Below are 8,177 nucleotides of genomic sequence, written 5' to 3' on the forward strand. Positions count from 1 at the left end.
CATTTTTAAACTCTGCAGATACATGGATAGCCTGCCTGTAAGTGCAGAGTAAACATGATTGTACAGGATTTCTGGGTGCTCTTTCCCTTCATATGTGGAATGGTGAGAGCAAAAGCCATTGTTTGTAATTGTGGGGATGAAGGTGGGTTCTCAGAATTCAGTGTTTTCACTCTCCGGGGATGTGGTGTGTGGAGGAAAGTGCCTGATAGATTCTGGGACGTGCAGGTGCTGCTCTCAGGAAGCAGTATTGTCCACAGGCTGCAGGATATGTCTGGGATGTGACTGTAGTATTGGGTGTGAAGATGGCGCTCTAAGGGTCTCCAGCAAAACTGCTTTGTCATCAGTTCAATGAGCTGGTTTTGCATATCATAGAGCTTTCCTTTAGTTTGCCTCATCAGTTCAATGGTCTCTCTGCGATGAAAACTCCTCTCCAGTCTTCTGTCGTCTTGGTGCTTTTCTGGACTGCAGCTCACCCCACATTTCTTGCTTTGTATTTCTTTTCTTGCCCTGGAGATTGGCCACATGATCCACAGTAGATAATAGTCCAGTCAGTTGGGAGTTACAGGACTTCAGGTGCAAGAGGTGGGGGAACTGAGAAACAGAACAAGTAGTTATTGTACTAATTCCAGTTTTCATGTCACCAATGATAAAATTGATTTTTCCTCTCTTTTGGAATGCCATTTCCATAGCCTTTTGCCAGTCTGGAGTGACTCTGAAGATGGTAAGATGTTTTATTTGCTTTCAATTCTACTTTATCTCATCTCCAACATGCACAAAATGCACTGTAAAATGAAGAGTTCTGCAGTAGTTGTTCAGAATGTACAGGGTTAACATAGCTGGAAGGCTGACTTGCCTTATCTCTGCGTTCTGTTCCACTTTGAGGAAATGTATCTCATAAAATGCTGAGATAGCTGAAAGCCCAGGGCATTGCACAAATGGTGATGAACAAATGTCTTTTTTTTTTCTTTAAATATTGCCTTATTTTTATTGCAACTAGTGTTTCAATGAACATGGTTACTTTATAGTATTTATTTCTTTATTTAAATCCTAGTTGACAGGGGAAGGGCTAAGGCATAGCGGTTGAGGAATCTGGAATGTGAAAGGAGACCATAGTGGTGGTGGCGGGGGGGCAGCCCAGTGGGCTATTAATGTATATGGTGGGCAGCAAACAGTCATGCCATTTAAAGCCCCAGGGGGTGTTTCCAAGCTAGTAGGCACAGAGAGGCTCCTAGATCTCCTCTGTCCACAGTGGCATCATCTAGCAGGCATCCATCTAGCAGAGGATTGGTCCTGCTTTGAGCAGGGGGTTGGACTAGATGATCTCCTGAGGTCCCTTCCAACCCTGATATTCTATGATTCACACCAAAAATTTATTCAACTCTCCTATACAGTTATTTAATATAGCACAAACTTACTCGCAGAAGTCTCCTCCTCAGGTCTGTCAGACTGGGTGTCCACCTGGCTTTTAGGAGCTGCATGTTCATTTGACTCTGCCTCAGGCTTTTGTGTGGGAAAGAGATCTTGGCTTTCAGAGGAGCTCTCTTCCTTCTCCTACCTAGAGTCCTGGTTAACACTGGACAGTGCCAAAAGGGATGACACGGCAGACCCATGACAAATGAGATTTGGTGGTGGCCTCACAGCAAATATCTGATCAAGATGCCATAACAGTAGAAGACACACAGGAAAACAGACAGGTCAGGCCTGGCATCATGCATTGCAGCATGAGATAACAGTGGGAGGACTGCCAAGTCAATGTGAAATAGATGCATCCACACATATCTTACTTTGCACTAACTCATTCCTTAATTAACTTAATCTACCTTCAGAAGGGATTATCTTCTTTGTAAAAAACTGGACATTTAAATTGAAAGAAGAATTGTATCATGTGGACAATAGGCACTTGAACTAAAAAACCCACAAGTTACTGTGAAACCCCTCTTCCTCCTAAACACTAAATTATATGTCTCTGCCAGGCCATTCAGCAAAATTAAGGCAAGTCAACTAAGGGTGGGAAGTCAATGCACATGAAGTACATTTAACCCCCGGGGATGCTTTCATTCAGGAGTAAAGCAGTCTACGTTTCCTGTAACTTAGTCCTCCTAAGGTTACATTGCTCCTGAATTCAAACATCTACCTGGGAATGGAGGTTAACACACTAAAAGTTTCAGAGTAACAGCCGTGTTAGTCTGTATTCGCAAAAAGAAAAGGAGTACTTGTGGCACCTTAGAGACTAACCAATTTATTTGAGCATGAGCTTTCGTGAGCTACAGCTCACTTCATCGGATGCATACCGTGGAAACTGCAGCAGACTTTATATATACACAGAGAATATGAAACAATACCTCCTCCCACCCCACTGTCCTGCTGGTAATAGCTTATCTAAAGTGATCATCAGGTGGGCCATTTCCAGCACAAATCCAGGTTTTCTCACCCTCCACCCCCCCCACACAAATTCACTCTCCTGCTGGTGATAGCCCATCCAAAGTGACAACTCTTTACATAATCAAGTCGGGCTATTTCCTGCACAAATCCAGGTTTTCTCACATCCCCCCCCCCACCCCCATACACACACAAACTCACTCTCCTGCTGGTAATAGCTCATCCAAACTGACCACTCTCCAAGTTTAAATCCAAGTTAAACCAGAACATCTGGGGGGGTTGGAAAAAAACAAGAGGAAACAGGCTACCTTGCATAATGACTTAACCACTCCCAGTCTCTATTTAAGCCTAAATTAATAGTATCCAATTTGCAAATGAATTCCAATTCAGCAGTTTCTCGCTGGAGTCTGGATTTGAAGTTTTTTTGTTTTAAGATAGCGACCTTCATGTCTGTGATTGCGTGACCAGAGAGATTGAAGTGTTCTCCGACTGGTTTATGAATGTTATAATTCTTGACATCTGATTTGTGTCCATTTATTCTTTTACGTAGAGACTGTCCAGTTTGACCAATGTACATGGCAGAGGGGCATTGCTGGCACATGATGGCATATATCACATTGGTGGATGTGCAGGTGAACGAGCCTCTGATAGTGTGGCTGATGTTATTAGGCCCTGTGATGGTGTCCCCTGAATAGATATGTGGGCACAATTGGCAATGGGCTTTGTTGCAAGGATAAGTTCCTGGGTTAGTGGTTCTGTTGTGTGGTATGTGGTTGTTGGTGAGTATTTGCTTCAGGTTGCGGGGCTGTCTGTAGGCAAGGACTGGCCTGTCTCCCAAGACTTGTGAGAGTGTTGGGTCATCCTTTAGGATAGGTTGTAGATCCTTAATAATGCGTTGGACCAGCAGGAGAGTGAATTTGTGTGGGAGGGTGGAGGGTGAGAAAACATGGATTTGTGCTGGAAATGGCCCACCTGATGATCACTTTAGATAAGCTATTACCAGCAGGACAGTGGGGTGGGAGGAGGTATTGTTTCATATTCTCTGTGTATATATGAAGTCTGCTGCAGTTTCCACGGTATGCATCCGATGAAGTGAGCTGTAGCTCACGAAAGCTTATGCTCAAATAAATTGGTTAGTCTCTAAGGTGCCACAAGTACACTAAAAGTTATACACATTGACTGCATGACTTCAGTTGATTCACTTTAATTTTCCTGATTGTCCCTTACATAGACCGCTCCTTAGAGGTATTGTTAGAACTAGATGTAGAATCGACAGAAATCCCAGCTGCTTCCATTGGCATATATTTCCCAGTATCACTCATGATTGGTACTAGTGGGAAAGCCATCACAAGCACTGATGGATTTTATTGCACCAATTACAAAAGTACAGCAAAAGAAAAATGGAGCATGGATCATACATTTATAATGCTAGAGATTCCCTTTCTAATTTATTATTTATTTATAAAACAGTTCTTTCAGAGTTCTGATTGAATTATAAAGGTTCCAACCCAGGCAGTTACAACTAGACACTGAGAAGCAAAGGCCTAATTTTCAGAAGTGTACTAGACATAGAATCATAGGACTGGAAGGGACCTAAGGAGGTCTTCTAGTCCAGTCCCCTGCACTTAAGGCAGGACTAAGTATTATAGAGACCATCCCTGACAGGTGTTTGTCTAACCTGCTCTTAAAAATTTCCAATGACAAAGATTCCACAACTTCCTTAGGTAATTTATTCCAGTGCTTAACTACTGTGACATTTAAGAAGCTTTTCTGATGTCCAACCTAAACCGCCTTTGCTGCAATTTAAGTCCATTGCTTCTTGTCCTATCCTCAGCGGTTAATGAGAACAATTTTCCTCCCTATTCATTGTAACAACCTTTTATGTACTTGAAAACTGTTATTATGTCCCCCCTCTGTCTTCTCTTCTCCAGACTAAACATGTCCTTTTTTTTTTTTTATTTTCAGTCTTCCCTCATGGGTCATGTTTTCTAGAACTTTAATAATTTTTGTTGCTCTGGACTTTCTCCAATTTGTCTACATGTTTCCTGAAATGTGGTTCCCAGTTGGTCCCCAGTTGAGGCTTAATCGGCTCAGAGTAGAGCAGAATTACTTCTTGTGTCTTGCTTACAACATACCTGCTAATACATCTCAGAATGATATTTGCCCCTCCAGCAGTGTTACCCTGTTGACTTGTATTTAGCTTGTGATCCACTATGACCCCCAGATCCCTTTTCACAGTACTCTTTCCTAGGTGGTAGTTTCCTGTTTTGTATGTGTGCAACTGATTGTTCCTTCCTAAATGGAGTACTTTGCATTTGTCCTTATTGAATTTCATCTTATTTACTTCAGACCATTTCTCCTGTTTGTCCAGATCATTTTCAATTTTAATCCAATTCTCCAAAGCACTTGCAACTCCTCCCAGTTTGGTATCGTTTGCAAACTTTTTATAAGTGTACTCTATGCCATTATCTAAATCATTGATGAAAATATTGAACAGAACCAGATCCAGAACTGATCCCTGAGGGTCCCCATTTAATATGCCCTTCCAGCTTGACTGTGAACCACTGATAACTACTCTCTGGGAATGGTTTTCCCATCAGTTATGTATACACCTTATACTAGCTCCATCTAGGTTGTACTTCCCCAGTTTGTTTATTAAAAAGTCATGCAAGACAGTATCAAAAGCCTTACTAAATTCAAGATATACCACATATACCACTTTGCCCCCTATACACAAGGCTTGTTACCCACTGGTTGGTCAAAGAAAGCTATTAGGTTGGTTTGACAATTTGTTTTTGACAAATCCATGCTGACTGTTACTTTTCACCTTATCTTCTAGGTGTTTCCAAATTGATTGCTTAATTATTTGCTCCATTATCTTTGTGAGTACTGAAGCTAAGATGACTGGTCTGTAATTCCGTGAGTTGTCCTTATTCCCTTTTTATAGATTGGCACCATATTTGCCCTTTTTCAGTCCTCTGGAATCTCTCCCGTCTTCTATGACTTTTCAAAGATAATCACTAATGGCTCGGATATCTCCTCAGTCAGCTTCTTGAGTATTCTAGGATGTATTTCATCAGGCCGTGGTGATTTGGAGACATCTAACTTATCTTTTCCCTAGTTTAGCCTCTGATCCTACCTCAGTTTCACTGGCATTTATGATGTTAATGTCCAATCACTACTAAATTTTTTGGTGAAAACTGAAACAAAAAAGTCATTTACTACTACTTCCATTTTCACATTTTCTGTTACTGTCATGTCGTGTCCCCACCCCATTTAGTAACAGGACTACCCTGTTCTTGGTCTTCCTCTTGCTTTTAATGTATTTGTAGAATGTTTTCATGTCTCTAGCTAATTTAATATCATTTTGTGCCTTGACCTTTCTAATTTTGTCTCTCCACACTTGTGGTGTTTGTTTATATTCATCCTCTGTAATTTGACCTAGTTTCCCCTTTTTGTAGGATTTTAGTTTCAGATTATTGAAGATCTCTGGGTTAAGCCATCGGGGCGGGTCTGTTGCCATACTTCCTAACTTTCTTATGCATTGGTGTAGTTTGCTCTTGTGCCCTTAACAATGTCTCTTGGAAAAACTGCCAACTCTCTTGAAATGTTTTTTCTCTTAGACTTGCTTCTCATAGGATCTTACTTACCAACTCCCTGAGTTTGCTAAAGACTGCCTCCTTGAAATCCATTATCTTTATTGTGCTGATTTCCCTCCTACCATTTCTTAGAATCATGAACTCTGTCATTTCATGATCACTTTCACTCAAGCTGCCTTCCACTTCCATATTCTCAGCCAGTTCCTTCCTATTTATCAAAATGAAATCGAGAACAGCCTCTCCCCAGTAGCTTTTTCCATCTTCTGAAATAAAAAATTGTCTCCAGTATATTCCAGGAAATTGTTGGATAATCTGTGCCCTGCCGTGTTATTTTCCCAACAGATGTCTGGGTAGTTGAGGTCCTACATAACGACCAAGTCCTGTGCTTTGCATGATTTTGTTAGTTTTTTTTTTTAAAAAAGCCTCAACCATCTCTTGTTCCTGGTTAGGTGATCTGTAGTAGACCCCTACCATGACATCACCCTTGTTTTTTACCCCTTTTATCATTACCTAGAAACTTTCAATAAATCTCTCCTATTTCCATCTCAATGTCAGTCCAAATATATATATTTGCAGCCCCTGTTGCTTTTAGTTTGAAGTGTGGGTTAGAAATATGAATGGCCATACTGGGTCAGACCAAAAGTTCCCTTAGCCCTGTGTCCTTTCTCTGATGATGGTCACTGCCAGATGCTTCAGAGGGAGCGAACAGACCAGGGCAGTTATTGAATGATCCATCTCTGGTCATCCAGTCCCAGCTTCTGCCAATCAGGTTGACTGAGTGCCAGAAGCTGGGGCGGGATGGTCTGCACCTCAAGTTAGGGCCAGGTTGCTCATTTCAGTGTGTGAAATTTAAGCAAATACAAAGTGTGAGGGGGTGAGTTATATTTGCACCAGGAATGCTAAGCCTTTCCTGACTATTGTGCCTTTCAAATCTCAACCACAATATTGCATTAATTTTTTTTTTGTATTCATGATGATCATTTCCCAATGTATTATTTGAATAATTCTTTCCTCCCCTATTTGTTGACATCAGGCATAAAGACTTCATGCAGAAAAACAGAGTAGAATTTATCTTTTTTTTTTTTTTTTAAACGACAGCACAAAATACCTTAATAGTTCAAATGTGCCAGTTGTCTTACAGAAAAGCACTGTTTGGTTGGTTTTTTTTTTTTTTTTAAGCTTCAAATCTAAAATAGGAAGTATGCATTTGGCCAAACTTGCAGAGTCAGATTCAAGGTCATACATATGTGATGAATGTTTGTTTCTTTTCTTGAAACAGAAATCCAAGATATACACATTTAAAGTCTTAACTAGGGTGTTCTAATATACTGAAAATTTAGAGTTACTAGATTTCACATTTCCTTACTCAAGATAAAACCCTTCTCAATTTCATCCCTTTTTGGTATGCTAAATAGTTCTTCATCCCCTGTTTTCACACTCACCCAGTCTCTGTAGATTTATCTCCATCTTCTACTATGGCCATTGTCGTCATTTAGATTAAGAGCTCTAAATATGCATGGTTCAGCTTCGTTATAGGTCACTTTTCAGCCTCCTGGCCATTCTAGTTCTCTTTTCTGAGCTTCCTTGCTGAGGTCCTTCCCATTTGTCAGTTTAATGAAGTGTGCAGAATGAAACAAAATATTCCAGGTGTGGTTACTAAAGTGTTGTATGCAGAAGGATTATTACCTATGTCCCATGGTGTCATACGCATACAGCTGAAAACTGAAAAGTATTTGGATATTTTCTGATCAGAGGCATTAGCTTGCTGTTAACAGGCATTTCTTTAAGTTCCTTTGGATTACTTCTCCCTTTTCACTGGTGTGTGCAACTCCTGTGAATGCAATGATGTTACTTCCTCTTGAATAAGATCAGACTGAACAGATTCCTGTAGTTTTTCACAGGACACTTTGTCATTTATAATAACTATTTAGGGATCCACCAGACAGTTTACAATCCACATAACATTGTCCTTAATCAACATGCAAATATCAATAGAAATATCTATAAATGACTGGACACTATTAAATGAATATCAGACAATGGGTGTCATATTCGATTGTAATTAAGTCTTTGATTCAGTGTCTCTCAAAATTGCACTCAAATTCAAATCTGCTTGGACAGGAACAAACTAGCTAAAATCCTTCTGTTCAAGGAGTAGTTGATTTGAGATACTAGTTATGACAGCATTCATCAGTTTAC

At 40.4% G+C, this 8,177-nt stretch overlaps 1 long non-coding RNA gene across 6 annotated transcripts in view; it reads left to right on the forward strand.

Moving 5' to 3' along the window:
* Positions 1–8,177, forward strand: part of LOC125627318 (uncharacterized) — a 41,646-nt gene that overhangs the window by 3,840 nt on the left and 29,629 nt on the right. For 3 of the 6 annotated variants that reach the window (XR_012666034.1, XR_012666033.1, XR_012666032.1), the window contains exon 4: positions 690–721. The exons of 1 other annotated variant lie outside the window; for it this stretch is intronic. This is a non-coding gene — a long non-coding RNA (uncharacterized LOC125627318). Of the gene's footprint in view, positions 1–689; positions 1,695–5,218; positions 5,262–8,177 lie in introns of all 6 variants that reach the window. 2 more of the 6 variants (XR_012666031.1, XR_012666030.1) reach the window with 2 other exon arrangements.

The sequence above is a fragment of the Caretta caretta genome, chromosome 25 (genome assembly GCF_965140235.1).
Source record: "Caretta caretta isolate rCarCar2 chromosome 25, rCarCar1.hap1, whole genome shotgun sequence".
NCBI classification, from domain to species: domain Eukaryota; kingdom Metazoa; phylum Chordata; order Testudines; family Cheloniidae; genus Caretta; species Caretta caretta.